The following is a 15,229-nucleotide window of genomic DNA, read 5'->3' on the forward strand; positions in this document are numbered from 1 at the left end:
CCTGTGCGCCGGCCGAGTTCCGTCAGTGATCCGAGGAAAGATAGAATATGTCCTATCTTTCCTCGGATCGGAGACTCGGATCATTTTTCCCGGACCCAATTCACCCGCTAAAGTGAATGGGTCAGTGAAGACTATCAGGTGCCACTCGAAGGCCGTCAAAAACGGGCCGTGTGGCACAACGGTCGTGTGAATGAGGAGTAAGACCTCACTGGCAAACTGTTGTCTGCACACTGGTCCGTTTACCAGTACAATATATAGGAAGAGTTAAAAATGCAATACCTCACACTGCTCTAAAGAAACCTTCCTCTGTGTGTTACTTTTCCTAATTGCTTTGGCTATTAAAATTCATGTCTTCCCATTGCAGAGAAGGATTACCATAAAATAATTTTAATAAAAGAAAATACATTCTTCCAGCCTTAGAAAGCCAGTGTCATTATCTGCAGTCTGTGCAGCACCGCAACACGTATCTATTAAAACTTCAGAAGGACATTTGAAAATGGCTGCATCAAACTTTCAAGCTTATTCCACAAGGGTAATAAAGAAAAGTTCTTCATGAAGTCACACGGGAGTACTTTTCTATATTTCTTCATTTGTGTGCTACAGAATTTGTTCCAGAAGCTCGACTAATGTAAAAAGCCTATGCCTTTACCTATATCCAATATTTACTTACCTATTCACCAGACAATCTATTTCATTTTTTCGAATAGAACAATTCAAAAAGTGGGTATAGAAGAGCTGCTGCTAAAACTAGACAATGTTTGTTATGTCCCAATAAGAAAGTGGAATTGGAGCATCAACCAACAAGAATGATCACTACTTACCACACACAATGGTCCAATATGATCCAAATATTCAGAAAGCATTGACCAATTTTACTGGCCGATTCAGCTTTCAAAAATAGCTTATCCCCTCAACCAGAGATCACAGCAGGAGCTGAAAGCATCAGAGATCAGCTGGTCCGTAGTCATTATATACCTGAGAACGTCAACTACTGGGGCACTAAAGGGCCTAAGTGGGGATGCTTCCCTTGTGGGTATTGTAAAGCCTGTGGGAACATTGATCGTTTGAGGATGCCCATTATCAAAAAAACTTTTAAAATTACACAGTACATCTCATGTGGTTCTGTCTCGGTCATTTACTGTGCCACTTGCCTTTGTGGTAAAATGTATGTGGGACTCACCACTAGAGAATTCAGAGTGAGAGTGCGGGAACAGATCAGAGAGATTTTAAAAGCGGCAACACCAATCCAAACTTCTGACATGTCAGAAGTTTGCCAAACGTTTAGCTACACTTTAATCTCGGATCTAGGGGATGTAATTGGGGAAAAAGTCTGGCACAGTTAGAAAGCCAATGGAGATATCAGCTTGGAACCCTGGCTCACCTAGGGCTTAAAGTGTAGCTAAACGTTCGGCAAACATCTGACATGTCATAGCGACATGTATGGAGTCCGTACACAGAGATATTTGTTTGCCGCGTCCCACATCACTGTTCGTGTGATCGCACTCAGTCTCCCCCTGCCACGTGGTAGTCTTTATCACATTGCATTGCCACATCTCCATATATCTTGGGCTGGAATATTTCGATCTATACGCCTCCTGAGGAAAACAAAATTAGAAACACGCGTCGAGGCGAGGCGACCAGGCACACTAGTCACTTCCATCCAGGTGAGCTTTCAGTTTATTTTGCATAACACTGTTTGGCAGAATTATAGGTTATCATCTCGTTAGCTGCGTTATCTAGCTGGTTACAGCTTCCCACATAGGAATATGCAGATGGATACAAAACGAAGTTGCATTTATATTGAGTTCGGTTACATGCAGAATTGTTGGGGGATACACTACATACACTACTGTTCAAAAGTTTAGGGTCACTTAGAAATTTCCTTATTTTTGAAAGAAAAGCACAGTTTTTTTCAATGAAGATAACATTAAATTAATCAGAAATACACTCTATACATTATTAATGTGCTAAATGACTATTCTAGCTGCAAACGTCTGGTTTTTAATGCAATATCTACATAGAAAACAAGGGGAGAAGGTAGGATCCAGCGCTGAAGCGTTTAAAATGGAAAACGATTTTCCAAGTTTAAGGACACAGCGTTGTCCGAAACGCGTAGGCTTACAGAGGATACCCTCCCTCAAATTTCCTATACACCCTGGACTTCTTATCACTGAACTTCCTTTTAGAAATCTAACAATTAAACTTGGAAAATCGTTTTCCATTTTAAACGCTTCAGCGCTGGATCCTACCTTCTCCCCTTGTTTTCTACTTGATACTCCGTGTGCCGACACGAGGATCCGGGCGCTGTCAACGACACACAGGAGTGTGTCAGGTGAGCTGGAGGATTTTTTCTACTTTTTTTTGTGCCAATATCTACATAGATGTATAGAGGCCCATTTCCAGCAACCATCACTCGAGTGTTCTAATGGTACATTGTGTTTGCTAACTGTTAGAAGGCTAATGGATGATTAGAAAACACTTGAAAACCCTTGTGCAAATATGTTAGCACCGCTGTAAACAGTTTTGCTGTTTAGAGGAGCTATAAAACAGACCTTCCTTTGAGCTAGTTGAGAATCTGGAGCATTACATTTGTGGGTTCGATTAAACTCTCAAAATAGCTAGAAAGAGAGAGCTTTCATGTGAAACTCGACAGTCTATTCTTGTTCTTAGAAATGAAGGCTATTCCATGCGAGAAATTGCCAAGAAACTGAAGATTTCCTACAAAGGTGTGTACTGCTCCCTTCAGAGGACAGCACAAACCGGCTCTAACCGGAGTAGAAAGAGAAGTGGGAGGCACCGCTGCACAACTGAGCAACAAGACAAGTACATTAGTGTCTCTAGTTTGAGAAAGACACGCCTCACAAGTCCTCAACTGGCAGCTTCATTAAATAGTACCCGCAAAACGCCAGTGTCAACATCTACAGTGAAGAGGCGACTCCGGGATGCTGGACTTCAGGGCAGAGTGGCAAAGAAAAAGCCATATCTGAGACTGGCTAATAAAAGGAAAAGATTAATATGGGCAAAAGCACACAGACATTGGACAGAGGAAGATTGGAAAAAAGTGTTATGGATAGATGAATCGAAGTTTGAGGTGTTCGTATCACACAGAACAACATTTGTGAGACGCAGAACAACTGAAAAGATGCTGGAAGAGTGCCTGACGCCATCTGTCAAGCATGGTAGAGGTAATGTGATGGTCTGGGGTTGCTTTGGTGCTGGTAAAGTGGGAGATTTGTAGAAGGTAAAAGGGATTTTGAATAAGGAAGGCTATCACTCCATTTTGCAACGCCATGCCATACCCTGTGGACAGCGCTTGATTGAAGCCAATTTCATCCTACAACAGGACAATGACCCAAAGCACACCTCCAAATTATGCAAGAACTATTTAGGGAAGAAGCAGGTAGCTGGTATTCTATCTGTAATGGAGTGGCCAGCGCAGTCACCAGATCTCAACCCCATAGAGCTGTTGAGGGAGCAGCTTGACCGTATGGTACGCAAGAAGTGCCCATCAAGCCAATCCAACTTGTGAGAGGGGCTTCTGGAAGCATGGGGTGAAATTTCTCCCGATTACCTCAGCAAATTAACAGCTAGAATGCCAAAGGTCTGCAATGCTGTAATTGCTGCTAATGGAGCATTCTTTGACGAAAGCAAAGTTTGAAGGAGAAAATTATTTCAAATAAAAATCATTATTTCTAACTTCTAACCTTGTCAATGTCTTGACTATATTTTCTAGTCATTTTGCAACTCATTTGATAAATATAAGTGTGAATTTTCATGGAAAACACAAAATTGTCTGGGTGACCCCAAACTTTTGAACGGAAGTGTAATTTTCATATATTCAACTTGGTGGCTATTCAAATTCTTTTTTCAGTACATATTTCTTCCCGTGGTATCTGCACTTTGTCACATTATATATTAGCTCTCTATTTCATTGCGGTAACATTGCTCGTGTGCTTTCTGGTTGTATGGTTATCCATCACTTAATTTTATTCTTTTTTATCATGTGTAATATTTATTATGTATTTCAATAAAACATATATTGCATTTGTTAGAATAGTCATGTCTATAACTCCTTTTTTTCAATGTTAGTTGGCTGAGCGGCGTTTGAGCCACATTCTATTGTTTTAAGTATATACTGTTGTAATAAGTATTTCATCTAATGTGTTTATAAAAAAAAAAAAAAAAAAAAAAAGGCCCCTTATAGATCACAGTAATGTTCTATTAGGAACTGAATTAAATTTTCTGGTACTCAGTCAAAGTCTGGAAAGGTGTATATATTGGCTGCTGAAAACGATAAACCCCTCTCTTTTGCATCGCATGAGAGGATCGATAACAATAGGCATACTGATATATTGATAAATAACATATTTTGTTATATATAAGTAATTCATGTATATAAATTGAGCACGAACGAAGTTCAATTTGACTGAGAATGTATAGAATAAAAACATTTTAGCTCATTGAGGATATTCTAGACCAGGGGTTTCAAACTCGGCCGGGTAAGTGGGCCACATATAGAAAAAATGAAGCATTGCTTTCAAATTTGATACAATACAAAATTATTGTTAATCAGTTATTTGAACTACTAGAACACTTATTATAATAAATAATAATAATAATAATAATAATACCGCTAGGTTTAACCCCTTCAGGACTGAGCCACTTTTGGACCAAATGACAGAGCCTCATTTTTTAAATCTAACGTGTGTTACTTTATGTGGTAATAACGTTGGAATGCTTTTACCTATCCAAGCGATTCTGAGATTGTTTTCTCGTGACATATTGTACTTTATGTTAGTGAAAAAATTTGGTCGATATATTCAATATTTTTGTGTGAAAAACACCAAAATTTAGAGAAAATGTGCAAAAAATTAGCATTTTCTAAATTTAAATGTATCTGCTTGTAAGACAGATAGTTATACCACACAAAATAGTTACTAGCTAACATTTCCCATATGACTACTTTAGATTGGCATCATTTTTTGAACATGCTTTTATTTTTCTAGAACGTTACAAGGCTTATAAGTTCAGCAGCAATTTCTCACAAGTATTCAAAACAGCATTCACAAAGAATTTTTTTTTAACCCTTTAGGCGTTTCACAGGAATTAAAGCAAAGTAGTGGGGAAATTTACAAATTTCATTTTTTTTGCAGAAATTAAATTTTAATCCATTTTTCCTGTAATACTGAAGATTTATACCGGAGAATCACAAATGAATATTTATTGCCCTGATTCTGCAGTTTTTAGAAATATCCCACATGTGGCCCTAGTGCGCTACTGGACTGAAGCACCGGCCTCAGAAGCAAAGGAGCACCTAGAGGATTTTAGGGCCTTCCTTTTCTTAGATTATATTTCAGGCACCATGACAGGTTAGAAGTGGTCTTGTGGTGCCGAAACAAAGGAAACACCCCATAAAACACCCCATTTTGGAAACTAAACCCCTTGAGGAATTCATCTAGGGGTGTAGTGAGCATTTTGACCCCACAGGTGTTTCATAGATTTCATTAGAATTGGGCAGTGAAAATGAAAAATTACATTATTTTCCAATAAGATGTAGCTTTACCTAAAAAATTTTATTTTTTTCAACAAATAAATGATGAAAAGCACCCTAACCTTTGTAAAGCAACTTCTCCAGAGTACGGAAATACCCAACATGTGGTCATAAACTGCTGTTTGGGCAAGCAGCAGGACTCAGAAGGGAAGGCACGCCATTTAGCTTTTGAAGTAGAGATTTTGCTGGTTTGATTTCTCGGCACCATGTCGCATTTGTAAAGCTCCTAAGGTACCAGTACAGTGGAAACCCCGCAAAAGTGACTCCATTTGGGAAACTACACCCCTAGAGGAATTAATCTAGGGGTGTAGTGAGCATTTTGACCACCCAGGTGTTTCATAGATTTCATTAGAATTGGGCAGTAAACATGAAAAATTTCATTTTTTTCCACTGAGACGTAGCTTTAGGTAAAAATGTTTCATTTTCTCATCAAATAAAGGAGAAAAATCACCGTAACATTTGTAAAGCAACTTCTCCAGAGTACGGAAATACCCCATATGTGGTAATAAAGTACTGTAGGAATACACATCAGGGCTCAGAAGGGAAGGAGCGCCAATTGGCTTTTGGAGAGCAGAGTTTGCTGGATTGGTTTTTCTGCACTATGTCGCTTTTGCAAAGCCCCTTAGGTACCACTACAGTGGAAACTACCCAAAAGTGACTCCATTTGGCAAACTACACCCATTGAGGAATTCATCTAGGGGTGTATTGAGCATTTTGACCCCACAGGTGTCTCATATTTTATTAGAAATGGGCAGTGAAAGTGAAAAATTACATTATTTTCCAATAAGACGCAGCATTAGTTAAAAAATTGTCATTTTCTCAACAAATGTAGGAGAAAAAGCACCGTAACATTTGTAAAGCAACATCTTCAGAGTAGGGAAATACCCCACACGTGGTCATAAACTGCTATTTGGACACACAGCAAGGCTCTAAAGGGAAGGAGCGCCATTTAGTATTTGGAGTGGAGATTTTACAAGATTCGCTTTTTGACACCATGTTGCATTGAGCTATAGTACCAGTACAGTGGTACCCCCCGAAAAATTACCCCATTTTGGAAACTAGATCCTTCAAAGAATTGATCTAGGGGTGTAGTGAGCATTTTGACCGCACAAGTGTTTTGCAAAAATGAGTAAACAATAGATGTTGCAGATTGAAAATTGCTTTTTTTCCACAAATATGCCATTTCAGTGCCCAATGTGTTGTGCCCAGCTTGTACCACCGTAGACACACATCCCATAAATTGTTAAGCGGGTTCTCCAGAATACCCCATATGTGGTCATAAATTGCCGTTTGGGTACACTGCCAGGCTCACTTGGACCACCATTTGGCTTTTGAAGCGCAGATTTTGCTTGGTGTATTAGTGGTATTTCAGCTTATAATGTGGGGGCAAATGTAAGCTGCGCGGAGTACATCAGGGTATATGTAAGCTGGGCAGAGTACATCAGGGCATATGTAAGCTGGGCGGAGTACATCAGGGCATATGTAAGCTGGGCGGAGTACATCAGGGCATATGTAAACTGGGCGGAGTACATCAGGGCATATGTAAACTGGGCGGAGTACATCAGGGCATATGTAAACTGGGCGGAGTACATCAGGGCATATGTAAACTGGGCGGAGTACATCAGGGCATATGTAAGCTGTGCGGAGTACATCAGGGTATATGTAAGCTGTGCGGAGTACATCAGGGTATATGTAAGCTGTGCAGAGTACATCAGGGTATATGTAAGCTGTGCAGAGTACATCAGGGTATATGTAAGCTGGGCGGAGTACATCAGGGTATATGTAAGCTGGGCGGAGTACATCAGGGTATATGTAAGCTGGGCGGAGTACATCAGGGTATATGTAAGCTGGGCGGAGTACATCAGGGTATATGTAAGCTGGGCGGAGTACATCAGGATATATGTAATATGTGAGGAGTACATCAGGATATATGTAAGCTGTGCGGAGTACATCAGGATATATGTAAGCTGGGCAGAGTACATCAGGGTATATGTAAGCTGGGCGGAGTACATCAGGGTATATGTAATATGTGAGGAGTACATCAGGGTATATGTAAGCTGTGCGGAGTACATCAGGTTATATGTAAGCTGGCTGGAGTGCATCAGGGTATATGTAAGCTGTGCGGAGTACATCAGGGTATATGTAAGCTGGCCGGAGTGCAACAGGTCATACATAATAGGATGATGTAATAATGGGGAGAATGAATAATCCATGGATTGGTGGGGTGCGCTTTGAAACTTTCCTTTATATACAGGCCGGGTTTATTGGGTATTATACAAAATATCTGTGCTCCAGTGTTGCCTTATATTTGACTTCTTCCCTAGCCCTATAAGCCACACAAGGCCCTACAGTTTCCTCATCTCCGCTGCGTCTACAAGGTCCACCTGTGGGGTCCAGCAAATGACGATGTCGGGTATTTTGTGAAATTCTACTGGACCTAAAAATGAGTCTGGGCCGTCATTTAGAATCATTTTTCATCATTGCGTTTTGAGAGTCATAACGTGTTATTTTTCCTGTAACGGAGCTGTGTGTGGGCGCATTTTTTTGTGGAACGAGCTGTAATTTTCATTGGTTCCATTTAGGGGTAAATGCGATTTTTTTATCACTATTTATTCCATTTTTTGGGAGATGAGGAAACCAAAAAACAGCCATTCCAGCACGTTTCTTGCTTTTTTTTTCTTACAGTGTTCATCGTGCAGTATAAACAACATGTTAACTTTATTCTGCGGGGCGATACGATTACAGCGATACCAAATTTATATCGTTTTTTTACGTTCCCACAATAAAAATACTCTTTTCTAAAAAAATCATGTTTTAGTGTCGCCATTTTCTGTCAGCCATAACTTTTTTATTTTTTAGTTGATATCGCTGCGGGAGGGCTTGTTTTATGCGTGACGAACTGTAGTTTCTATTGGTACCATTTTGCATTACTTGCAACTTTTTGATCACTTTTTATTAAAAAAAATTTTGAGACAAAATGACCAAAAAATAAAATGCTGTCATTGTTTTTTATTTAAAAAATTTACGTTTACCGTGCGGTAAAAATAATGTGATATTTTTATAGATCAGGCCGTTCCGAACGCGGCGATACCTATTATGTATAGTTTTTTTTTCATATTTTCATTTTTTTTCTAATAATAAAGGAGTTGATCAGGGAAACAGGACAAGTGGTGTTTTTATTATTTATTAACTTTTATTTATTTTTCTTTCACATTTTTTACTTTTTCTTTTACACTGACCTGGGGACTTGAAGATCTGGTCTTCTGATCCCCGCTACGATGCACTGCACTACTTATGTAGTGCAGTGGATCGTAACTGTCATTTTTCATTTGACAGTTAGCCGATTAGGTCCTGCCTCGGGCAGGACCTAATAGGCTACCGTACCTGGGCTACCAGCAAGCCTAGTAACGGCTTCCTGGTCGCCATAGCAACAATCGCCACCCGCGATCCACCGCGGGGGGGGGGCACAGAGGTAGCTCCCTCCCTCTGTCAACCACTTCAATGCGGCGGACGTCATTGACAGCCGCATTGAAGGGGTTAAATGGCTGCGATCGCCGGTAACAGCCATCGCAGCCATTGCAGCGGCATGTCAGCTGTGTATAACAGCTGACAGCCGCTGAAGATAAAGCGCGCACAGCTCCTGTGCTCGCTTTATCTGCAGGGCGTAACTGTACGCCCGTCTGCGGGAAATCACTGATTTCGGACGTAGTTACGCCCAATCGCGGGAAGGGGTTAAAATTTGAGAGAATTCTCCACGTGCTTATTTCAACAATCCAGTTTAAGTGTCGCTAAATGCAGTCCGGCGGCTCAGGTGGCAGTGTTTGGCAGACACACGTCAAGATTGGGCAGCCCCTTTTTAGATAGTGCCACAGAGTCCTCTGTAGATAATGCCAGTGCCCTCCGCAGATGCAGCCACTGTGCCCTCCGCAGATGCAGCCACTGTGCCCTCCGCAGATGCAACACACACCCCAAGTAGATAGCTCCATTGGGGCTCCCTCTGCTGTTGGAGCCTTTGACGTCACTGTCCATACACAGTGACGTCAGGGGATCCTCTTGGACCAGAATGTGATATCAGGGACAACTCCAGAGTCGGTGTCCCGGAGCAGAGAACTAGTATAGGCTCTGCGCCGGAACTCTGGGGAAGCCACTGACATCTTTGTCCATACATGGACAGTGATGTCAGGGGCTTGCCCAGAGCTGGAGTCCCGGAGCAGAGCCGGTTCTAGAACTCTGCCTGGGATTCCAGCTCTGCTCCTGAGATCACTGTCCATATATGTACATGGATGTCAGGGGCAACCCCAGAGCTGGAGTCCCGCGCAGATCGCTAGTAGACTCTTCCTGGGACTCCAGCTGTGCTCCTGACATCACTCGGACTCCTGCTCTGGGAAGCCCCTAACATCACTATCGATGTATGGACAGCGATGTCAGAGGCTTGCCCAGAATACCGGAGCAGAGCCTATACTAGCGCTCTGCACGGGACTCCAGTTCTGGGGAAGTCCCAGACATCGCTGTCCATATGTAGACAGCGATGTCAGAAGATTCCACAGAGTCCCGGAGCAGAGCCTATACTAGTGCTCTGCCTGGGACTCCAGCTCTGGGGAAGCCCCAGACATCACTGTCCATATATGGACAGCGATGTCAGGGAATTCCACAGAGTCCCGGAGCAGAGCTGATACTAGCGACTCTGTGTCCCGCGGGCCGCAGATGAAAGGCCCAGGGGCCGCGTGCTTCAGACCCCTGTTCTAGACGGTACACAGTGCAGCCATGTGCGGTCTTAGGTCAATAGTGCCAGGGGAAGCTGAACGGAGTAGAATTTTCAGGACATATATAAGGAAGTGACTTTTTCCTCCAGCCTGCAGCTTCCCACACTTATTGTAGTAACCATGGTGTCTCAGAATAACCTTTTAATATAATTTTTGATTTAGCACTGCTCCTCTGCAAACATGAAGCTTCATGCAACTAGCTCTTCATTACACAGTCAAGTAAAGCTGCCCATACACATCCAAAATTCTATGTATGGCTCACTGACTATTTCTCAATGACAGACGTTGGGATAAACAAGGATTTTTAACTTGCCCAATTCCTTTGTTCCCCTGAAAGACAATCCGAAAAGATGGACTGAATGCTACAAACACACACACTAGGGCCAAATGTTTTACATAGTAGTACAGGGTCTGAGGGGGAAGTATATGACAGATATTTGAAGAAAATTAAAGAGAGCATCCATGTGTCACTCACCACCCCCCTACACTAGGCATATCACAGTGTATGTACACCTTTGATACCATTTTTTTATTCCTACATTGCATCTTTAATAGGATCTATCACATACTTATGTTGCCCTGTCATGAATATACTTGGACTCATGATTGCAGCGCCAGACGCGTGTCGCAAGTACTAAACTACAGAACATTAACTAATAAGTGACAGCACACTGAAATCAGCATGTCTGTCCCATCTTTATGCTGCCCTCAGAAAGGACAGCATAAATATGTGACAGACCCGCTTTAAATTAAAAAGGAAACAATCTTCATTAAAAATATACTACTGTTTTGTGCCTATTGCTGTTATGCAGATCTATGCGTCTTCCAAAGTAACAGACAAAAAACAAACCCTGAGTAGTCAGATCGGGCAGTCATATTCTCTTCTGTCTGTCCATTATTCTTTCTAATCTACCAGATTTATGTTAGAAGTAAGGGACAGATAGAAGGGAATAGGACTTCAGTTTCAGACTACTCAGGGTTTGTTATTATTGTATCACTTATCACATATATACGTTTTTATATATAATTTTTTTTATTTATTTTTTTCATCCTCACTTATCTACTTAATTATCACTATTTTTCTTTTACAAGTTTACTGGTTCTTCATTTAACAAAAATAAATATCCTTCTTAAAATATTTGTTCTGAGTCTGCTGTATTTGAGATTAAGTGGCTATATTGGTACCTAACTGCATATGGAGAATTATAAACCAAATCAATCTCCCATTCTAATCTATAGGCCATAGAAATGTACCAACATCAAAAATTGGTTTTCCTCTGAAATATATAATGTGTACAATTCGAAGAAGCAAGATAAGATTCCTGATTCGAAAAACCTTACACCGTCCCTCCCCCCCCCCCCTCTTTTCTCCAATTCTCACAACTTAGTCTGTATAAGTATATCCATATATTATACACTTGTTTTTATACTGTATTATGCCTCTCGGATGGGACGGATAGTCCCATCCTATTTCTCTAGCCCGCTTTCTCCCTCTCCCTCGTGCGAGTTTTAGGAGTGATGTGGCGGACGATGGGTGACATGTCCACGCAAATACTTTTTGTGTTTATTGATTTTTCATTATTAACCCCTTCCCGCACCTTGACGTAACTGCACGTCAATGTGTGCAGTAAGTTCGCGCACCTTGACGTGCAGTTACGTCTGTGCTTTAACAGTTAACCGCTGCGCGGCGCTAAACCGCAGCGGCGGTTAACTTTGTAGGGTGTCTGCCCTGCATTCCCCGTTGCCGATCAGCGGCCTATCGCCGCTGATTTTGTCAGTTAACACCTTAATTGCGGTGTTCGATTTGAACGCCACAATTAAGGTGTTTAGCGCTGATCGGCAGCCCCCATGCGAAATCACGGGGGCTGGCGAACGTACCCATGGCAACCGGACGCCAGACAATGGCTTCCGGGTTGCCATGTACAGAAGCCTATGAGGACCACCCCGAGGGTGGTCGTCGCAGGCTTCCTGTCAGTGTGACTGTTACGTCACAATGACAGTTGGAATGCATTACACTACGTGTGTAGTGTAATGTATTCCAGCAGCGATCAGAGCTGCAAGTCTAAGTGTCCCCTAGTGGGACAAGTGAAAAAAGTAAAAAAAAGAATAAAAATGTTTTAAAAAAAGTGTAAAAATAAAAAGTTATAAGTGACATGAACTGCTTTTTTTCCTATAATAAGTCTATTATATAGGAAAAAAATGAACAAGTAAAAAAAAAAGTACACATTTGGTATCACCGCGTTCGTAACGACCCCAACTATAAAACTATAGTATTATTTTTCCCGCACGGTAAACACCGCAAAAAAAATAAACTAAAAACAATGCCAGAATCACTATTTTTTGGTCACCACCCCTCCCAAAATATACAATAAAAAATGATCAAAAAGTCGCATGTACGCCAAAATAGTACCGATAAAAACTACAACCCGTCCCGCAAAAAAAAAGCCCTTACACAGCTTTTTTAACTGAAAAATAAAAAAGTTATGGCTCTCAGAATATGGTGACACAGAAAATAAATTATTTTCTAAATAAGTTATTTTATTGCGCAAACGCTGCAAAACATAAAAAACCCTATATACATCTGGTATCGCCGTAATCGTACCGACCTGCAGAATAAAATATAATGGTCATTTATAGCCCAGGGTGAAGGCTGCAAAAAATAAATAAAAATCATTGTCAGAATTGCTGGTTTTTGGTCACCTTGCTTGCTGAAAAATGGAATAAAAAGTGATCAACAAAATCGCATGTACCCCAAAATGGTACAAATGAAAATTACAGATTGTCTCGCAACAAATAAGCCCTCACGCAGCTCCGGTGGTGAAAAAATAAAAAAAGTTCCGGCTCCCAGATTATGGCGATGCAAAATGTGCAGAGCGTTCCAAAAGCGAATAAGATTGAGCGCCATTTATAATATAAGTGCAACACTGGCCACATATCTGCGGATTATTATTTATTTACCCCATTATTATACCCTCTTATTATGCCCCTGATGTACTCTGCCCAGTCTACATTTGCCCCCACATTATAAACTGAAATACCAGCAAAACGCCAGAGATACTAACCAAGCAAATTCTGCGCTCCAAAAGCCAAATGGTGTTCCTCCCTTCTGAGCCCTACAGCGTGCCCAAACAGCCATTTACGTCCACCGATATGGCATCACCATACCCGGGAGAACCCGGTTAATATTTTATTTGTGGTATTTGTGGCACAAACTGGGCACAACATATAGTGCACTAAAATGGCACATCAGTGGAAAATTGTAATTTTCACTTTCCACCATCGGCTGCGCATTAAACACTTCGCGCACCATGACTTAACATGTCGTGGTGTGGGGGGTGATATATGGAGCGTCTCACGCGCTGAGCCCGTGCCATACGCTGCGGGTGTCAGCTGTGTATTACAGCTGATACCCGGGACTAACTGACAGAAAAAGCGATCGCGCTGTTACAGGATCATGTAAAAATGACAATATACTGCAATACATTAGTATTGCAGTGTATTCTACCAGTGATCTAACGATTGCTGGTTCAAGTCTCCTATGGGGACTAATAAAATATGTAAAAACAAAAGTAAATAGTTATTAGTGGAAAAAACAAAATAAATATTTAAAGTCCAAAAAGAAACCATTTTCATATTTTTTCTCTAAAGTAATGTAAAAAAATAAAAATAAAAATATACAAAATTGGTATCGCTGCGTGCGTCCGTAAAAGTCCAAGCTATTACAATATACCATTATTGAACTCGCACGGTGAACGCCGTGAAAAATAAAGAATTTTAAATGGCAAAATCGCAGTTTTTTTGGTCACCTTCACTCTACCAAAAATTTTTATAAAAAGTGCTCAAAAAGTCTTCTGTACCAAAAAATGGTACCAATAAAAACTACAGCTCATCCCGCAAAAAAATAAGCCCCCACACCGCTCTATTGACGGAAAAATAAAGAAGTTGTGGCTCTCGGAAAGCGGGGAGGAAAAACGAAAAAGAAAAAGCAAAACATGGATCAGTCTGGAAAGGGTTAATTATTTTCCAATGAAAAAACATTTAGGACCACATGTGGGGTAATGCCATACTCGGGAGAAATTGCTTTACAAATGTTGGGGTGCATTTTCTCCTTTATCCTTTGTGAAATTGAAAAAAATTCAAAATTTTAGTGGAAATAAATGTTGATATTAATTTTCACGGCCTAATTCTAATAAATTCTGCAAAAGACGTTTGGGGCCTAAATGCTCACTATACCCCTAGATAGATTCCTTAAGTGGTGTAGTTTCCCAAATGGGGTTACTTTTGGGGGGCTTCCACTGTTTCGGTCTCTCAGGGGCTTTGCAAATTCGACATGACACCCAAAAACTATTCCAGCTAAATTTGAGCTCCAAAAGCCAAATGGTGCCCCTTCCCTTCTAAGCCCCGGTGTGGGTCCAAACAGCAGTTTATTACCACATATGGGGTATTTACGTAATTAGGAGAAATTGTTTTACAAATGCTGCGGTGCTTTTTCTCCTTTATTCCTTGTAAAAATTATACATTTCTGAGTTTTTACAGAAAAAAAGTCGATTTTTACCTTTACAGACTAATTGCCATGACTTCAGCAAAAAAACTGTGGGGTCAAAATGCGAACTTTACCCCTAGAAAAATTCCTTGAGGGGTGTAGTTTACAAAATGGGGTCACTATTAGGGGGTTTCCGCGGTTTTCATCCCTCCGGTGCATTGCAAACGTGACACGGCACTGAAAACTATTCCAGCAAAATCAGACAACCAAAATCCAAACGGTGCTCCTTCTCTTCGGAGGCCTGCTGTGGGTCCAAACAGCAGTTTATTACCACATATGGGGTATTGCTATAATCGTAAGAAATTGCTTTACATGTGTTGGGGTGTTTTTTCTACTTTATTCCTTGTAAAAATTTTAAATTGTTAAGTTTTT

The 15,229-nt window shown here is 40.9% G+C and overlaps 1 protein-coding gene across 8 annotated transcripts in view; it reads right to left on the bottom strand.

Annotated features, from left to right (window-relative positions):
- Window positions 1–15,229, bottom strand: part of PEX7 (peroxisomal biogenesis factor 7) — a 320,745-nt gene that overhangs the window by 257,035 nt on the left and 48,481 nt on the right. The gene's annotated exons all lie outside the window — the stretch shown is intronic.

This window comes from Rhinoderma darwinii, chromosome 4 (assembly GCF_050947455.1).
Source record: "Rhinoderma darwinii isolate aRhiDar2 chromosome 4, aRhiDar2.hap1, whole genome shotgun sequence".
In the NCBI taxonomy this organism is placed as follows: Eukaryota; Metazoa; Chordata; class Amphibia; order Anura; family Rhinodermatidae; genus Rhinoderma; species Rhinoderma darwinii.